General features: G+C 43.7%; 1 protein-coding gene across 10 annotated transcripts in view; it reads left to right on the forward strand.

Annotated features, from left to right (window-relative positions):
• Positions 1-18,759, forward strand: part of SULF2 (sulfatase 2) — a 450,340-nt gene that overhangs the window by 151,783 nt on the left and 279,798 nt on the right. For 3 of the 10 annotated variants that reach the window (XM_053248102.1, XM_053248099.1, XM_053248105.1), the window contains one exon: positions 10,856-10,940. The exons of the other annotated variants lie outside the window; for them this stretch is intronic. The gene's annotated coding sequence lies outside the window, so the exon portion shown is untranslated. The remainder of the gene's footprint in view (positions 1-10,855; positions 10,941-18,759) is intronic. 10 annotated transcript variants of the gene reach the window in all.

Raw genomic sequence — 18,759 nt, forward strand, 5'->3', positions numbered from 1 at the left:
AAGAGCTTTTCGGGGTGGGACTAATTATCTTATCTTTGCTAATCAGAGCTAGCAGGAATTCCAAGCTAAAAAGAGAAGCCATGCTCTGTGATTGGAAAGGCTTGCAATGTGGACAGAGTGGGGAGGGACAGAGGGAATCATGCAGGTTGGGGATTGATAATTAATTTCTTTGATCGAGTTCCTAGCTCAGAATGAGTCTTTAGAAAAAATACAGCAAGCATTTAGTAATGGTTACAGTTTGAATTTAGCTTTTTTAGAAATGCAAAGGTTAGGAACATAGCAGGAGCATAGGGTCGCATAGGAACATAGTGCCTTATACCGAGCCAGACCATGGTCCATCTAGCTTAGTATTGCCTACACTGACTGGCAGTGGCCCCTGTAGGGGTTTCAGGTAGGACTCTTTCTCAGCCCTGCCTTGGAAATGCCAGGGATTGAACCACGGATCTTCTACATGCAAAGCAGATGCTTTGCCACCTCTGTGTCCCCATCGCTAAAGGTGGTATACATGGGTCTCCCATCCAGGCACAGTTCACATCAAGGCCTACTTAGTTTCAACAAGTGACTGTATTGTGCTCACTTAGACCATGCTTTGGGACCTGCTCAGGTTGCTGGCAGAGGAGAGCTTTGTCAAGCAAATCTTAATGGCTGACATCCAGACTGTTACTTAATAGTACTACTCAGGAGTTACTGTACAGGGCTACTTAACATCATCAAGACTACTCAGGAGTAATTGAGTTTGCATGTCAGCCATTAGCCGCATTCACATGTAGTATGAAACCGGAGGTCCCTTCACCCCCAGTTTCAGAAAATGTACGTCCTAATGTGGGCAACCAGAGTTTCATGAAGAAATGGACCCAGTTTCCTTCCCTGAACTGCCCTTTGCACCTACAGTTTGTAATGAGTTTTACTACTTTTAACTCCAGGTATGCGGTGCCAGAGTTGCATCTGAATGTTAGCACTGCAGTTTCCCCCTTATGCAATTGGAGTCAAGGAAGGAAGCTCCTCCCTCACTCTGGCTGCTATTATCTGCTGGGGCTGTCCTTCATTAAAGAAGTCTCAGCAAGACTGCAGAGAGGGAGCTCTCTGTTTCATCTGAATGTAGACATGAGAGCAGGGGGAGGGAGGTGTGGAACCACGGGTCCATTGGACCCCCAAAACCGCGTTACGTCCGAAGGCGGCCAATGTGTTATTACAACTTGAGCCTATGCATGTTTACTCAGAAATATGTCCCTCTAATTTCAGTGGTGCTTACTTCCAAGTAGGTGTGCATAAGATTTCCCTATTAAGGAGCAAGAGACTGTGTTCAAGAACACCTGCAAATAAGAAAGTGTTGTATATAGCAGATTTCCTTCCTCCCTTTTGACCATTACTCAAACATTTGATAGAAGTTTTTGGCCTAATCTGAGAGGTTTAAATGTAGGATCTTGCATGCCAAAAATCTGGTTCCATCATGAATCTTGAATAAGAAAACACATGCCATGGTACAGACTACAGCAACAAATATTTATATACCACTTTTCAACAAAAGTTTCCAAAGCAATTTACAAAGAGAAATAAATAAATAAGATGGGTCCCTGTCCCCAAAGGGCTCATAATCTAAAAAGAAACATAAGATAGACAACAGCAACAGCCACTGGAGGGATGCTTTGCTGGGGGTGGATAAGGCCAGTGTACTGACAGGGAGTGTACTGCTGTACCTGCCTTCAGCATAACCTGTGGATAACTCTACCTTTGCACACTGTACACCGATTGTACAAGTGTTGAACATAACATATGAATAGGGCTACAGATTATAGCTTTTCCAAACTTTAGTAGGCAGAGAGTTTTAGCATACTATCTTGCAAAAACAAGCAAGCAACTACACAAATAAAATTGCCTGGAAGGGGGTGGGTGCTTGATGTAAGACATTCCTTGGGAAAGAACCATCTTATGGGGGTTTCTGACCCGCCCTGATGGTGCCACACCTCATTATACTTGAGTAAGAGTGACTTTCATGTGGGCACCAAAACTATACTTGTGGGTAAAAATATGAGAAACAGCCCTAGCTTTATTTGTATTTACTAATTTATTTATTTTACGTTTATATCCCGCTTTTCCTCCAAGGAACTCCAGGCGGTGTACATGTGGTTATGTTTATCCTTACAACAACACTGTGAGGTAGGTTAGGCTGAGAGATACATGACTGGCCCAGTCACCCAGTGAGTTTCATGGTTGGATGGGGATTTGAACTCACGTCTTCCCGGTCCTAGTCCAACACTCTAACCACTATGTTATGCTGGCTCTCTTGCATGAGAAATAACCCTAGCTTGGAAGATAAGTACCATTCAAATTTTATTTTAATCTATTTTAATTTAATTTAAATTAATTAATGTGTAATTAAAAGCATTTAGAAACAAAGCATAAAGATGGCAGTCTCTACTACAACAAAGGTAATAACATTCTGCCTCCTCCATGCATGTTTGTTCTTCTTTTTTTTAACCTTTTAGTGTCAGTTAGATGTTTTGTTCTGTCTTTGACTCTGTGGAAGTGATTGCCATTCTCAGTGCTAAATGAAGCAGGATTCCATAAAATGATGTTGGTATATTCCTCTAGGATACAATGGGTATAAAATATTTTGTATGAAGTAGATGAAAAAATAGCCTCTCTCTTTTGCCATAGTAATGACTTTGTCACATAGCTCTCAAAATGAATGCATAGTTAGTTTTAACACCATTGTGATAAAATCCACCTAGTCACTTTTTATGTCAAGTAATAAACCTTTTTTCAAAAGTTAAAATTGGATTTTCTCTAGCATTAAAATTGAGGAGGTATCTACTTATGTATTTCTTGCTGAAATGTTTTAAGAGGCAACATAAATTTATGGCTCTATACAGGAACATCATGGTTTAATCAGGATGACAAAATGTGACTTACACAGGAAGCATACTATTTTTTGGATACTTATGTTGACTTTAGTCCCCTGTGAATTAAACCATTTAAAACACGAAATGGAAAAAGTCTTCCTAATCTTCCTTTTGAATGAGCCGTGAAATAGGATCCATGAACTGCCTGAAGTGTGAAGAGGTTAGCATGGCTGGGTTCCAAGATCTTTCTATGAGATATTAGGAGATTTATTTTCTGCTGAAAAGCTATGGGGGAAATGGTCATAATTTTTGATAAAACCATAATGTACATCTAAAAATACCTGCATGTTTACTGTGAAAGTCTTGAAACCGAAATTATTTCTTGGAAATGTGGTTTGAAATAATGCAAGTTTGCATTATTATAATATATTTCATTATACATTTTACCCCCTTCAATCTAGAAGCAAATGGCAGTTTAATTCACTAGGTTTCATTCTGGAAACCATTTTTTTCTTCTTTCTCACCCACAATCAAGAAAGCTTGTGTTAGACTTTTGTACCAATGTCTCCAGAATATTATTTTCTCTTCCTAGTACAGTGAATGCAAATCATTTGTTATTACTATGACATTTTGAGCTGCAGATTCTACATTAAATATTACGGCTGATGCAATAGAAGGAAACACACTCATGAACGGAGAACTGTGTGTGTCTTTCCTGAATGGAAGTCTGTATTAGGAGCTATCAAAATGTGCTTGATACCACTAATCATCTGGTTAGAGGGAGGGAAAGGAGAGCGAAGGACTAGATTCCGCCCTCCATCACCTTGAAATTAAACTGAATAGAAGGGCTGCTTGAGCAGTGCATTGGAGCAATCATTGGATCAGATTCGATGTGTGTGTCAAACAATTTTGCATCAGATGTGATGCAGCTGTGGGACTGATTTGATACAAAATTGTCTGATATATCCTGCTTTGAGTTTGGATCAAATTGATGCATTTTTCTGATTCTTAAAAGTTGCATTTTTTGGTTTTGTTTTAGTCTATAACTTTGCATCTTTTCCCAACTGACTGGGAAAAGGATGATCTTGTATGTATGGAAAACCTTGAGGAGGAAGGAGAGTAGTTGTCTGTTGCCTTTAGCTGACCAATAAAGTTATGACTTTTCAGGCTTGCAGCTTCTGAAAGAATGCTGCAATTGATTGATCTGCATCTCTTTTCAGGAACCTGGTACCTATCTGTCTGCAGCTTGTAAGGAACTAATGTACCATGTCTCCAAGCAAAGCAAAATGTTATGGGGGTAGGGGTGGGGAGCTGCAATTTAAAAATTACCTCCTCAGAAGTCCCTGGATTTATCTGCCTGAAATTGGGGTGACATCAAGCACTAACAAGGGTTTACCATCCCTTAAAATTCCATCCCCTTATGGCAGGCCTGCTCAGCTTAGGTCCCCCAGTGACCAATAGCCAGGGATTATGAGAATTGTAAGCCAACATCTGCAGGACGGCCGAAGCTGAGCAGCCCTGCCTTATGGCTTAAAGCAGGGTTCTCAAACTGTGGCCCTCCAGATGTTGTTGGCCTACAACCTGCATCATCCCCAGTCACAATAGCCAGTAGACAGGGATGATGGGAGTTGTAGGCCAACAATAGCTGGAGGGCTGCAGTTTGCTATCCCTGGCTTAAAGAGGTTATCAGTGTTTCCATTATTTCCCATTATTTTCTATGGAACATACATCAGATTCGTTCATATTTGAACCTTTGTATATGCTCAATTTGATGCAGTTATATCTACAAATTGATAACAATCGTATCTCATTTGGATTGGAATTGAATCCACTTCAGTTATCTGCTCTTGGGCTGCTAACTAAGCAAGGAGGCACCTTTTAAAAAGTGGTGATTCTCACTAGGGGGGAGAGCAACTGGCCCTCTACATCCCCAGAACAGTAGCCCTCCAGTGGCTGTTGCTGCTGCCTGTCTCATATTTATTTTTTAGATTGTGAGTCCTCTCTCTCTCTCTCTCTCTCTCTCTCTCTCTCTCTCTCTCTCTCTCTCTCCCCCCCCCCCTACTGATTTAGGGACTTTTGTTGAAAAGTCATATCTAAATATTTGTTGTATTCTGCTAAATAGTTAATCAGTAGTCCTGCATGCAATTTGATTACTCGTGGGTTGAATTTTATGCCAGGGTTAAAAATGACCACCAACTCCATTAGAATGTATTTTCTCCTAATGGATTGGATGAGTAGTTTCTATTGATTGATTAAGTACCGCCAAGTCAGTGTCCACTCTTAGTGACCACATAGATAGATTCTCTCCAGGATGATCTGTCTTCAACTTGGCCTTTAAGGTCTCTCAGTGGTGCATTCATTGCTGTCATAATCGAGTCCATCCACCTTGTTGCTGGTCGTCCTCTTCTTCTCTTTCCTTCCACTTTCCCCAGCATTATGGACTTCTCAAGGGAGCTGGATCTTCGCATAATGTGTCTGAAGTATGATAGTTTGAGCCTGGTCATTTGTGCCTCGAGTGAAAATTCTGGATTGATCTATGATCTATTAGTTTCTATTAGAGACGTTTCTATTAGAAAATTCTGGATTGATTTGTTCTGTGCTCTATTAGTTTCTATTAGAGAAGTGCAAAACGATTTGAGCACAAATCCATTCAAATTCAAATTGGCTGTTTCAAGTGATTCAAACTCAAAACAAAACACCGTCAAAATAAAGGGCCTGTTTTGAGTTTGAATCAAAACAATCCTGATTCATGCACCAATCGATTTGAGTTATTCAAGTGCCATCTTGAGTCCTGTTCTTTTCCCTTGCTGATTGGTTTTCTGGCTCTGGCTTCTGATTGGCTTGAGATCTCCTTGCTTCTTGGTTGTCTTGTCATTCCAATCAAGTGTTGGTTCCTCTCATGCCTTCCAACCAACCTCCAGAGTAAGAGCATGTGGTGACACCCCATCACACATGCATGGGTGCTGACTTGGTGGAGCAGCTGGTCTTTCTGAAGGCCATCCTCTGCCTGCTGGGCTATCCTGATCTGGCCATGGAGGGTGGATGACCCATGGTCACCCCCACCCACTGAAATACCACTGGCAGCTCGCCCCACCCTGGCCAACCCCACAACCAGATGTGTCATAGTCTGCCCATTAGTGCTGCTGAAACACGCAGACACAAACACTTTCCATGGTCGATGATGAGATGGACTGGTGCCCTGACTATTTGTCAGGCTGTCAGCTGGTGCCCAGCATCACCCAGGCAGGCAGGGATGTACGCTGGAGAAGAGGAGGAGAAGGGAGAGTTCATTTCATGGTAAGAGTGTAGAAGCTTTGTTTTTTGTCAGTCCATTAGTCCATCAAGCCATGATTGCTCTGTCCTCCTGTCCTTCTGTGGCAGGCAGGATGGCAGGAAGGAAGGTTTGGTTTTGCGGTTTTCTCAGCACTGAGTATAATATGCTTGCTGTGCTAGATCACAGATTGACAAAGGCAGAACTTGAGTGCCTGCCTGCCTGTTTGTGAGATGATGATGATGGTGTGATAAGAAATGGACAGTGGCAGGTGCTCTTTCTCTCTCTCCCCCTCTCTCCCCCTCTGTGTGTGTGTGTGTGTGTGTGTGAGAGAGAGAGAGAGAGAGAGAGAGAGAGAGAGAGAGAGAGAGAGAGATATCTTGGTGATTGCTGTGAGATGAACCCCATGCCTGAGCTTGAGACTAACTTGTGCTTCACTCACTGCTGGTCTGCTCTACAGTCTGCATTGCAAGGTGTAGTCAGTCAAAATGTGACTGAAAACGTTCTAGTTGTTCTTATAGCTATGCCTGCTGCCAAGGGTGCTGCTGTGGCAGCTGTTGCAATGCTGAAGGAGCCATAATTATGTGTAAGAGAGCAACTTGTGCTAATGATGTTATTCCAGTGCAGGCACTGTGACTGGCAGTGGATTCAGGGTTAGTGATTCTTTTTTGGCCATTATTGGACTGTGTATTTTGCAAAATATGTTGTTCTGTGTTTGGGAGGGACTGCGTGCTTCTGTTTTGCAGTGTTTTTCAAGGCAGGGTTGCAAAATGTGTGCACTCTGCTCATTACAGCCATAGGTAACAATGGGGAACTCGAAACACCCCATTGTTCCCCATGGGTAGGTCCTAGGGACATCAAAGTGGGATGTGTGGTAGGACATGATGGCAGGACTACCACCCAACCCACCAAAGAAATGGGCAAGCGGATGATTTTAATTTTTTTTAACCTTTCCCTCAAACCCTCACAGGATCCTATGGAGGTTTGGGGATGGGGAAGATTAAACATTTGTTAAAAATCACCGCTGCCCATTTATTCTGAGGGTTGGGTGGTAGGTAACACCCATCATGCACTACCACACAACACACTTTGGTTTGACTAGGACCTACCGATGGAGAACAGTGGGGTGTTTTGAGTTCCCTATGGCTGAATCAGTTGAATAATTCTGTTTCAATGAATCTATTTGAGGATTTTGCAGTTCGTTTTGAACTCAATCCAAACAGCAAAATCTGTTTTGTGCACATCCCTAGTGTCTATATATGCTCATTATGTATGCTAGAAAAAGCCCTTCATCTCTCACAAATGTAAATCCATTATTGTTTTACTCTATGAAGCTCTAGACTGAATTTCAAAAACTGTACATTTCAAGGAGAAGGAGGGTCTGTTAAAATCTTTTGCTGTTGAAGAATTGTGCAAAGCCCAGAATCCTTAGTGTCAAGGCAATAAGACCATACATACAGAAGACCATAGGCAGAGACCATACAGTTTAGTGTATAAGTTCCTTTGCAGTCTATTACTTTGTATGTATTTTGTATAAATGAGGTAAAGTTATAGGGACTGTCAGCAATTATACCTGTATGTGTCAATTTCCAGTGAGACAATCAGAATTTCTCTTCACAAAAGTATTTTTTTGTATCTAGAAGAATGAAAGGTGTTGCTTATATTTTATTAACCGGAGATAACTACCCCATTGACTCATTTCGAACACTGATTTGTCAGTGCATTCAAGAGGGGAAATGGGAGGCTGCAAGCTGAAGGAAAGATAAAAGCTCTTCAGAAATCAGAGACTATGTTGATTCACTCTCTTTCAAGTGTACATGTGGAATAATAGCAGAGTTGTTATTGCCTGGCACACAAAAGATGTTATAAAGCCATGCATTGACCTTGGGACCACTTCACTCATTACAAAATTCCTATGAGGAAGGCACATCATTGTTGTTGTTGTTGTTATTGCTGTTATTATTTATTCAATTTCTATTCCAATTTCTATTCCCTTCCAAAAATGGCTCAGGGTGGTTTACACAGAGAAATAATAAATAAATAAGATGGATCCCTGTCCCCAAAGGGCTCACAATCTAAAAGTAACATAAGATAGACACCAGCAACAATCACTGGAGGTATTGTGCTGGGGGTGGATAGGGCCAGTTACTCTCCCCCTGCTAAATAAAGAGAATCACCATGTTAAAAGGTGCCTCTTTGCCAACCTTAGCATAAGGTTGTTGTATCAGGATAAGAAGAAGGGCCGGTGATATCTGAATATTTTATTTTGTAAACCAACTAATATTAAGAACTAGCCAGCACGCACAGAGCATCTGTGCGCTCTTTGGGGCCGGCTGTTTCCCCCTCCCTCCTGCCCCACTCTCCCTCCCCCTCCCTTCCTTCAGCCCCACACTCTTGCCCCTTTTCCCCTCCCTCCCGCCCAACTCTCTTGTACTTTCCTCTCCCTCCTGCCCCACTCTCTCTTGATCCTTCCCCTCCTTCCCGCCCCACTATCTCTTGCACTCCCTCCCCCTTGTACCCCCACCCCTCTCTCTCACCCTCCTGCCCCAGTCTCTCCTGCCCTCTCCATGCTCCTCTCTCCTGCCCTCCCCTCTCCCCCTGCCCCACTCCCCTCCTCTCTCTCTCTTCTGCCCCACACTCTTGCCCCTCATCCCCTCCCTCCCGACTCTCTTGCCCCCTCCCCCCACCCCACTCTCTCTTGCCCCCTCCCGCCCACCCCACTCTCTCTTGCCCGCCCTCCCCCTTCCACCTCTCTCTCTCACCCTCCTGCCCCAGTCTCTCCTGCCTTCCCCCTCCCCCTGTTCCTCTCTCCTGCCCTCCGCCTCTGCCCCACTCTCTTTCCCTCCCTCCCCTCCCCCTTCTCCTCTCCTGCCCTTCCCCTCTTCCCCACTCTCTCTTGCCCTCCCTCCTGCCCCACTCTCTTACCCTCCCACTCCCTCTTGCCCTCCCCCACCCCACTCCCTCTTGCCCTCCCCCCTCTCTCTTGCCCTCCCCCTCCTCCCCTTCCCTCCTCCCCCTGCATTTTATTTTACTCTACTTATCAGGCGGTGGGTGGCCAAAAAGGGCCCTGCCGCTGACACTCCTCCTCCCGGATGGCGAACAGGGAAGTCCCACCTCCCGGTCCCTCCCACCCCAGCCTCCCAAGGGCACCTCGCCTCAGTGGCCGGTCCCACCGCCGCCTGGCTGTGAGCTGCCTCTGCGGCCGGGCCCGCCACCTCTGCAGCCTGGCCCGCCACCTCTGCAGCCTGGCCCGCCACCTCTGCAGCCTGGCCCGCCGCTGCTGCCTGGCCTTTGTGGCTAGGCCCACTGGCCTGCAGCCTGGCTCTGCAGCCTGGCCTACCGCCTCCTGGCCTTTGCGACCGGGCCCACTGGGGCAAGTGCCCGCTGCTGCCACTTGCCAGCCTCTGCAGCCGGCCTCTTTGAGGCCGGCTACCTCTCCCCCCACCCCCACCTTCTGCCCCAGTCTCCGGCCAGACAAGTCTCCTGGGTGCGCCAGCCAATCAGGCGCCTGTGCCGCCCAGCCAATCAGCTAGGCGGCCGGGATGCACATTCGAAGGCACACCCAGGAGAAATATATAGATATATATAGATACATTCAAACCAGGAGTCTGCCGCCATTATCAGAAACAAGTTGTTCTGGAAAGAACTAATCTGCCCACTTTCCTTTCACTATAATCTTAATTGATAATTACCATCCTCACAAGTTAGCCCACTTCAGCCTTAAATGTTGACACATCTGCCATCTTGAATTGGGGTGATGACGATATCACAAACTACGCTCTTGAGCCATCCCTATGTGTCCCTACACCTGTAGCAAATTTGATTCAAATTGGTTAGGCGTTAGCTCACTTGTGCCTCAAATGTTCACATGTCCACCATCTTGGATCAGGGTGAATGACATCATTACAAACTACACCATTGAGGTGTTCCTATGTATCACTAACTACAACTGTACCAAATTTGGTTCAGATTGGTTAGGCGGTCCACAAGTTAGCCCTCTTGCACCTCAAACACTTACTCATCCGCCATCTTGAACCAGGCTGGATGAAATAATCACAAATCACACTGTTGAGGTGTCCCTTTGTGTCACTCACTACAACTATCCCGAATTTGGGTCAAATCGGTTAGACAGTTCACAATTTAGGCCACTTGTGTCTCAAATGTTCATGGTTCCACCATCTTGGAGTGGATGACATCATCACAAACTATGCCATTGAGGTATCCCTATGTGTCCCTACATCTGTAGCAAATTTGGTTCAAATTGGTTAGGTGATTCACAAATTAGCCCACCTGCGCCTCAAATATTTACGTGTCCACCATCTTGAGCTGGGTTGGATGACATCATCACAAACTATGCCATTGAGGTGTCCCTACTACTGTACCTGATTTGGTTCATATTGCTGCAGGCATTGCGAAGTTGATAGTAGGACAAACACACACACACACACACACACACACACACACACACGTCAGGTGATCTCATTAAAATGAACTGCTTTCAAACCTCTAATGCAAAGTGCCTTGTGGACCTATATAAACTAAATGTCTTCTGTAAATGGGACTTGCATTATTTGTATATTAATATTCTGCATGTTCGCTGGTCATTTGTGCAACTTTATATTACATGCTTTGCTTCTTATTTTTAGTCATGTTTTACATGTGCTGACATTGGGCCTTGTGGTAATCACACTCCTTGGCAGTTAATAGATGGCCCATGACTTTCCTTGTCTGTTTTTTGCAGTGTTGGTCAGTAGTCTCAAAAATGCTTCAAAATAATAAGGGATGCAAGATCTGAAGATACCCAGATACGATGCACTAGGGAGCAGGTTTGCTTGAAAATTATATACATATTAGTTTGTTTTATAAATGCAGAGAGAGAGAATTTATTTTGGCTGATAAAAGTATACATAGCTGTGCTAATTGTGGCCGCGTCTGCCATAACATTTAGTTTTGCGCTGGATGATACAAAATAGATTCTTTTTATTCCTGTTTTAGTCTTCGATTGCACATTGCTGTTTATATGAGGTGCCGTACGTACAAGAGCATCTATGGGTCTGTAGGAGCTGTCCATTCTGATTTAGGTGCACATTTCCCATCAGAGCCCCTGGTGGCGCAGTGGTAAAACTGCCGCCCTGTAACCAGAAGGTTACAAGTTCAATCCTGACCAGGGGCTCAAGGTTGACTCAGCCTTCCATCCTTCCGAGGTCGGTAAAATGAGTACCCAGAATGTTGGGGGCAATATGCTAAATCATTGTAAACCGCTTAGAGAGCTTCGGCTATAGAGCGGTATATAAATGTAAGTGCTATTGCTATATTGCTATTGCTAATTGGGTCAGGATATCTAAATTTTATTGGGTGGAGGGGCTTTGACCCCTTGGCACCACTCCCCTAGCTTTGTTGCTTCCCCGTTTTATACTATCATACTTATGACAACATAGCACTTTGACAACATGATTACTTTACTGCACCATCACAACTAGGAATTACATCAGTATAGGAGATTTAATTGTGATCTGTCTTTGTTCAGCCATCCTAATGTACTGAAATACATTGATTTCAGTGTAATGGGTTGGTGGTTTGGATCAGTGTGTTAAAGAGTACTGATTCTAGGGGCATAAGAGAAATGCAATAATCCATCTGTTTTACTGTATTTTGTGTACTATGGTAGCTATCAGGCAAAGAGAATTAAATTTCAGGTCACACTGCAGCTTGGTGCATGACTGAAAGCAGGACCCAGATGGAAAATATTTATAAATTAGGTTTGGTATCTCATTTGAAATCTTAAGCTTCATGTCAAGGATTGTTATTGACATGGCCTCAGTAATACATCATTTAATACAGTCCTTTCCCCCCTTCCTTTAGAGGATGTTTCTTCTTTTTAAAAAGAAAGAATGTTTTTCAACACTAATATGATATCCTTTCATAATGTGCCAAAATCAATTAGCTGGAGTGTCTACAATCAAGCCACACATCTGTGGAAGAAGAAAGAGAGATGGATGGATTTTTGATTTATAGGACTTCTTAATGCTGTTGTAATGGATTTTAAATGTTTTAAGATGGATTGCTAAATAATTCCAATTTACCATTACTCCTGTGCATTTTCTATTGACAAATTAACTTAAAATAAATCCTAGCTAAATGTTTTGGCCAATGTTTTCAGAAGATTATTTTTTCTTATTCTTTAAAATTGCATACATGCATACCTCATTACTTGTGGGTTCCATTTCTCACCTACTACCGCGAGTAATGAAACCGTGAGTAACGAGGCATTATGCCTATGGGAAATGGGTGGTTAGGTTCCAGAATGGACAAAAGAGGTTTTAAAATCACTTTTCTTTAAAAAGAAGAAGAAGAAGAAGCAGAAGAAGAAGGCGGCAAAAATTATTTAAATTCTTTATTGTATTGTGCTCCACTGGGTCTACATGTGCCCAGGAATGCTCCCTGAATCCATGAACCCCCCCCCCCCAAATCATGGGGAAATCCTTTTTAAAAAAGGAAATGAGCCACAAAATGGCTCTTCCTTACAAAATGGTGGCTGGAAGTGGCCTCCACGAGCACTTCTGGTCCTTTAGGAATTGCAGATACATGGGTTTTAACTCTTTTGTATCTTTGGATAATGAAAATGGGTGTCAATTAGACACCCACGAATACGCGAAAACGCTGATAATAGAGTCCATGTATAATGAGGTTTGCCTGTATATTTGTTTTTATATTCCAAAGTATTGTCCTATGTCCCTTCTTTTCTTACCCTTCCCTACATATTGACTCTTTACAAGTCAAGCCCAGAAGTCCAGTAGTAGTTAAGTCTGTATGAACTCCTCAAGACCCAGATGGACCAGTAACCATAGACAGTTTTCAGTTAAGTTATTTCACCAGTCTAAGATTTCTTGCCCTGGGTCTTTCCAGTGAGCAATTTTGCTTTTGTAGTGTTACTTTTCTTTCCAGCAAGCAATAAATAGATAAATTATAAAAAGAAGTCTAGAACATACTTCTGTTTTTATATATCAAATATCTGCCCCCATGCCCACTGGCTATTGATCTAGGAAGAGCAATTCATATTTTAAATTTACAATAGGTATGTTAATACTTAAGGTCACTAGATTTTTTAAAAAAATGGTTACTAATAAGAATTTAACTACAAGGGCTGGATTGTGATGTAGTGATATCTGATTTTCTAGAATTGCTTCAGAATTCTAGATTTTTTTAACTGGGATTACTGGTATCACAGTTGAATTCTGCATTTGAAAAATAGGTATTTCCTCTTTTCCCATCTAAATAAAGAAATAATGCTGAGCAGTGAACATGAGCAGAGGGGGAAAAGTTATTTTTGCTGATACCCCTCCCACTAAAAGTACTCTTTAGCTAAGAGGAATATGTTATTGGGTTCTGTGACCCTCAGGGACATATTCCTGGCAGCCAAATAGTACTTTTAGAGAAAGAGGAGAGCAGCAAAAATCACACATCCTTGCCCTTTGTTGTGCATTTGTCTACTCATTAATAATCTGGCTGGCTTCCTTGCTTGCTTGCTTGCTTGCTTGCTTGTTTATTTAATTCTGACAATACACACAGTTACAAATGTATCATCCCTTATATAATTCAAATGCAGAATACTAAAGTAACCCCTTAACTAACACCAGCCTTTGCCACTAACCAATTAAGAAGTAGATATCTCACCAGACATAAGTAAGTGATGAAGGTGAATGGACTGGATCCCTTTTCCTATGGCTTTTTTCCTATAGCTGAATTCTGAAGCAGCCTTTTGCAAGGACATAGTTCTTTTTTCGTCCTTCTAATGCTGCAAAACATGTGAGCCAGTGTGCTTAAAGAAACCATTCTTTATTTAGCCCGAGTAGATAACAATTTATAAAAACCAATGTTGTTGTTTCAAGACAAATAGGAGATAAAGAGGCTTTGTTAAATCCATTTTGAAGCACACTAACTATACCATAGGAGCTCCATGCATTAGGCCGTGTCTGCAGAAGCTCACAAATCTGCATATCAATGCACTATGCAAGCAAAATCACAATATCTGTGTTAGTGTTTATTTATTTATTCAACTAATATTCAGCTTGCTTCTCCCTTTTGGAAGGCCCCAAGAGGCTTACAAACAATAAAAATATATAACAATTCCATGAAAGCAGTGCCATTCATTAAAAACCTATTACCCGCAAATTAAAACCAAAAGCTTAACTATAACTATTTGCCTCATAAAAGCTGTGTAGTTGCCTAGTATTTGTCTTATGTATTTTTAAATAGGAGGTGGAGGAATGTCACTATAGCTTCCTTGGATTGATAGGCCTGTAGGGAATTGTGAACAGCTGTTGGAACAGCTGTCAAACCTACTACCAATTTTAAGAGTTAACTTCTTAAAAAATCCTTTTTAAACAGTCAGCTGAGAAAGTCTCACATTGTATTACAAGTGTCACCCAAACTTCTCTCACATGTTTCTGTTGTCTGGCTTTTTTGCTTTCCCCCTCTCCATGATTAGTCTATATCTCAATAATGCTTCTTTTAATCCTCAGATGCATCCCAGCGTCTGTGGATAGCTGTTTCCCATACTTTCTTTCCCTCTGCTCAGCAAGCACAGGCTTCTTTAGACAAGTAAATGTCCAGCAAAGTCAGGATTAATGAACTTGCTAGCAAATGGTGAGTTTATGAAGGGTTAATCCTCCTTTATAGGTCATACTGCAGAGAAGTCAGGTGCCTGACTCAACAGGAGGCATGATCTCAGCTTTCAATTCAAAGGGGGGAAAAGTACTCCTTAGGACATCAAATGGCCCAAACCTTCCCTTGGCACAAGTTTCATGTACTTTAGAGTATGTCAAGAGCTGGACTAGCTAGCTATAAGGCTAGCCTCTGATGTGCTTGTATTAAATCAGTGATAAAGACTATGTGACATTTTGTTAAAGCAATTTTGAACTGAATCTTAAGGGATTCCTACAACAGTTTGATTTCTCCCCCACTACCCCTTTTTTTGGCAAGAAATGTTGAAAGCTAAAACTAATACTGTCATTTTGAAATATGTCAATGTTTTGTTTCTTAACTACCTGCTGATTCTGTACGATCCTGGAAACTGATATCCTTTCAAGGGTATATTTTACCACAGAAAAATTTACCCATATTATTAAGGCATGGTTGTGCCTCTAAGTTTAAGGTGAGGAGAACAAATAGCCAGTTCTCATATGTAAATTTCCCTGAACTTTTATGTGTGTTGGTCATAACCTCTACACTGCCCACAAAAAAATTGACACTTCTTTCTATCTGGAGCTGTTTGGTTGTTACAGACATCTGTTGAGAGGAATCTCCCTCCTTGTTCAGTAATGATCTGCCCTACAGTGTTGGTCACCACTAGGACTCCAAGATTTAATGAAATCGGTTCAATGGAATTATGTTTGTTGGTTGGGAGGGGGGTGCTGCTGATATAGAAATAAAGACAGGATTGGAGGATAGATGGGAACTCTGCACAACATTAGGAATGTCGTAAATAGTGCTGAATTGACCTCCTTGCCTGGAGACATTTCAGAAAGAGCAAAGAAAAAAACACAGAGCTACAAAATACTACCCTAAGTCTAATGCTTCTTAAAATATGTGGCCATTTTAATATCAATACATTTTTAAAAAACAGGGAAATATCCATCTTCTTTATATTTAAAAGCCTGCAGATGTATGTAGCAAATCCCATGGTATGTGGCACATTTCATGAGATTTCCTGGCAGGGCAGAACAGAGCAGAGCACAGCAGGGGAAGCCTCTTTCCGAGCCAGCCTGCCGAGGAGGGAGGGAGCGAGATCGAGGAGGAGGAGGCGCCACTGCAAGCTGGCGGGAGAGCACACGTTGGCTCCCACTGCCCACCTCCTCACAAGGAGGACAGCTGAGCAGGCAGTGGTATTGATGCGAAACCTGTGCTGAAGGGATGGGGGGGAGAACCAACTGGCTGAAGGGATGGGGGGGGAGAACCAGCTGGCTGAAGGGATGGGGGGGGAGAACCAGCTGGCTGAAGGGATGGGGGGGAGAACCAGCTGGCTGAAGGGATGGGGGGGGAGAACCAGCTGGCTGAAGGGATGGGGGGGGAGAACCAGCTGGCTGAAGGGATGGGGGGGGGAGAACCAGCTGGCTGAAGGGATGGGGGGGAGAACCAACTGGCTGAAGGGATGGGGGGGGAGAACCAACTGGCTGAAGGGATGGGGGGGGAGAACCAACTGGCTGAAGGGATGGGGGGGGAGAACCAACTGGCTGAAGGGATGGGGGGGAGCCAACTGGCTGAAGGGATGGGGGGGAGAGCCAACTGGCTGAAGGGATGGGTGGGGGAGAGCCAACTGGCTGAAGGGATGGAGACAAAATGAAGATGGAGCAGGGAGCCAGACCAGTTGTGGCGGGGGCCAGGGAGACAGGGAGAGCTTGGGTCACAGATGGTCAGTGCCAGGTCAGCTAGTATTTTTAAAAAGCCTTTAGTTTAGTACTCAAGGTGAATCCCACACTTACTCATAGGGTGGCTTCACATGATTGCTGCCAAGTGCAGAAGCCGAGAACCTCTGGCTCCCAGTGAAGATGTGCTTCTGAGAGGCATGTTGTGCAAACCCGCCAACCAATGGTTCCAGACTTGTCTGCCTGGGCGGAGATAGTTGCTGCTTGGTAGGTTCATGCCCATCAGGAGCATGCACTCCCAGGAACCTGTGGTTCCTGGGTTCTGGACTTGACGGTGATCATGTGAAGCTGCCCATGGTCTCAGAAGTATAGAAATCCAAAATAAACTTTCAGTAATCATTACATAGGAACATGGGAAGCTGCCATATACTGAGTCAGACCATAGATCCATCTAGCTCAGTATTGTCTTCACAGACTGACAGCAGCATCTCCAAGGTTGCAGGCAGGAATCTCAGCCCTATCTTGGAGAAACCAGGAAGGGAACTTGACACCTTCTGCTTTTCCCAGAGCGGCTCCATCCCCTGAGGGGAATTTCTTACAGTGCTCACACTTCTAGTCTCCCTTTCATGTGCAACTGGGGTGGACCCTGCTTAGCTAAGGGGACAAGTCATGCTTGCTACCACAAGACCAGCTCTCCATTATATGTGATGGTGATTATTGGAGGTGTTGCATTTGTTGCTTTTTAGGGTACAGCTGTTTCTGGTGGGGCGAATGTAGATGTGAAACAGGAAGGCAAACTGGCAGCACAGAGGCTAATTCTTAAAGAGAAGATACTATACAACAGTGTCTAAAGTGTGCCATGGAGATGTGAATTGGAAGTCAAGGTCACTGCATTATCTTTGAAGTTCCAGACTTCTGAGAGTATGAGTAAAAATAGGATTTGCCTTAAGTCTCAACTTAAACCAAAGCTTTTTCAATATTTGAAGATATAGGCATTCTGCTGCAATATTCTGAGTAGGAATGACCTTTTTTGCAAACTTAATTTCAGCCCCACAATTGTTCCACCACAGTTGTCACAGAAGCAGGTCATGAAGAGCAGCTAACCATCCGCTGAGCTCATTCATAATCAATCACTTGGCAAATTGCAAAGCACCACAAAGCTTGGTGATTAAAATGAAATTATTTACAGTGCCAGCTGCTGCTTGTCTGAAATGCTGTGCATTCCTTTATAGTTTAGTGACAGGAATGTAGGGTGGGTGGGATTTAAATATTCTATCACTATAAGCCATTGGGCAGTAATGCAGAGCCTATGTTCAGTACTGTGGGTGTTAAAGAAATTCAGTGAACGCAATTCTAGTTTTCCCTAGCTGTTCAGAGACAAAGCAAATGTAGGTTTGATTTTAGATCTATGAAGAAACATAACTCTGCTGACTTTGCTATGTATTGCAGATGGCTTTTAATTGAATTAGATGTTGTGCTTGTTTCCAGAAGTAAGATTCTCTCACTCTCACTGCAGAGCTCTTTAATGAAACTCAGGAGTACACAAATTTTGGCTGGGTTTGGTAGTCAGCCATTAGTTGGGATTAGCCTAGACCTCCTCATGTCTGCTGGCTTGCTCAGAGGATTGAGGGTGAGGGAAAGGATAAGCTTCTTAGGTTGCAATGAGCTGGGGCATAATTAGAAGCAGTGAGAAACCTTTTTGTTGTTATGAGTGCTTCCAAAGCACGGTGCAAGCCAAGTGAAGAAGCAGGGCGGGCCTACCTGTTAGGTGGACTGAGCATCTGCTTAGGACAGGTGTGGTGTGGTGGCGACAGCCTGGGTCACGTGGGACTCAGGGTCGGTTTTCTCCCAGGCAGATGGGTGGCCTTGGTGTGCAGGTGGGACAGTGAGCACTCCGTCACCCCCTGCCCTCTCCCCACAGCCTCCACCCTTGCCCACACTTTTGCGGCAAGTTACAGCTTACTGTGAAAGCACTGGGTGCAGAGGTGGCGAGGAGGGCAGGCAAGTGAACACCCACCCACTCGTCCCACCTGGTTGGAGGTGGCAGTAAGGAGGGCAGGTGTTGTCCATCCTCCTGCCTGCCTCTGCCTCATTCAACCACAGCTTTCGACAGTTGGAGGTGTTGGCCAAGATGGGGGGGGACTCTGGGTGGATGGGGTGCAACTGGACGGGGTTCACCTGGGGGGCTTCTGAGCCTTGTGTCAGCCATGGTGAAAATCAGCTGCTTTGAGTACCTTCAAGGTCTAGCACTTGTGGACTTTAAAGGTGAGTGATGTCTTGG

Source organism: Hemicordylus capensis, chromosome 4 (assembly GCF_027244095.1).
Source record: "Hemicordylus capensis ecotype Gifberg chromosome 4, rHemCap1.1.pri, whole genome shotgun sequence".
NCBI classification, from domain to species: Eukaryota; Metazoa; Chordata; class Lepidosauria; order Squamata; family Cordylidae; genus Hemicordylus; species Hemicordylus capensis.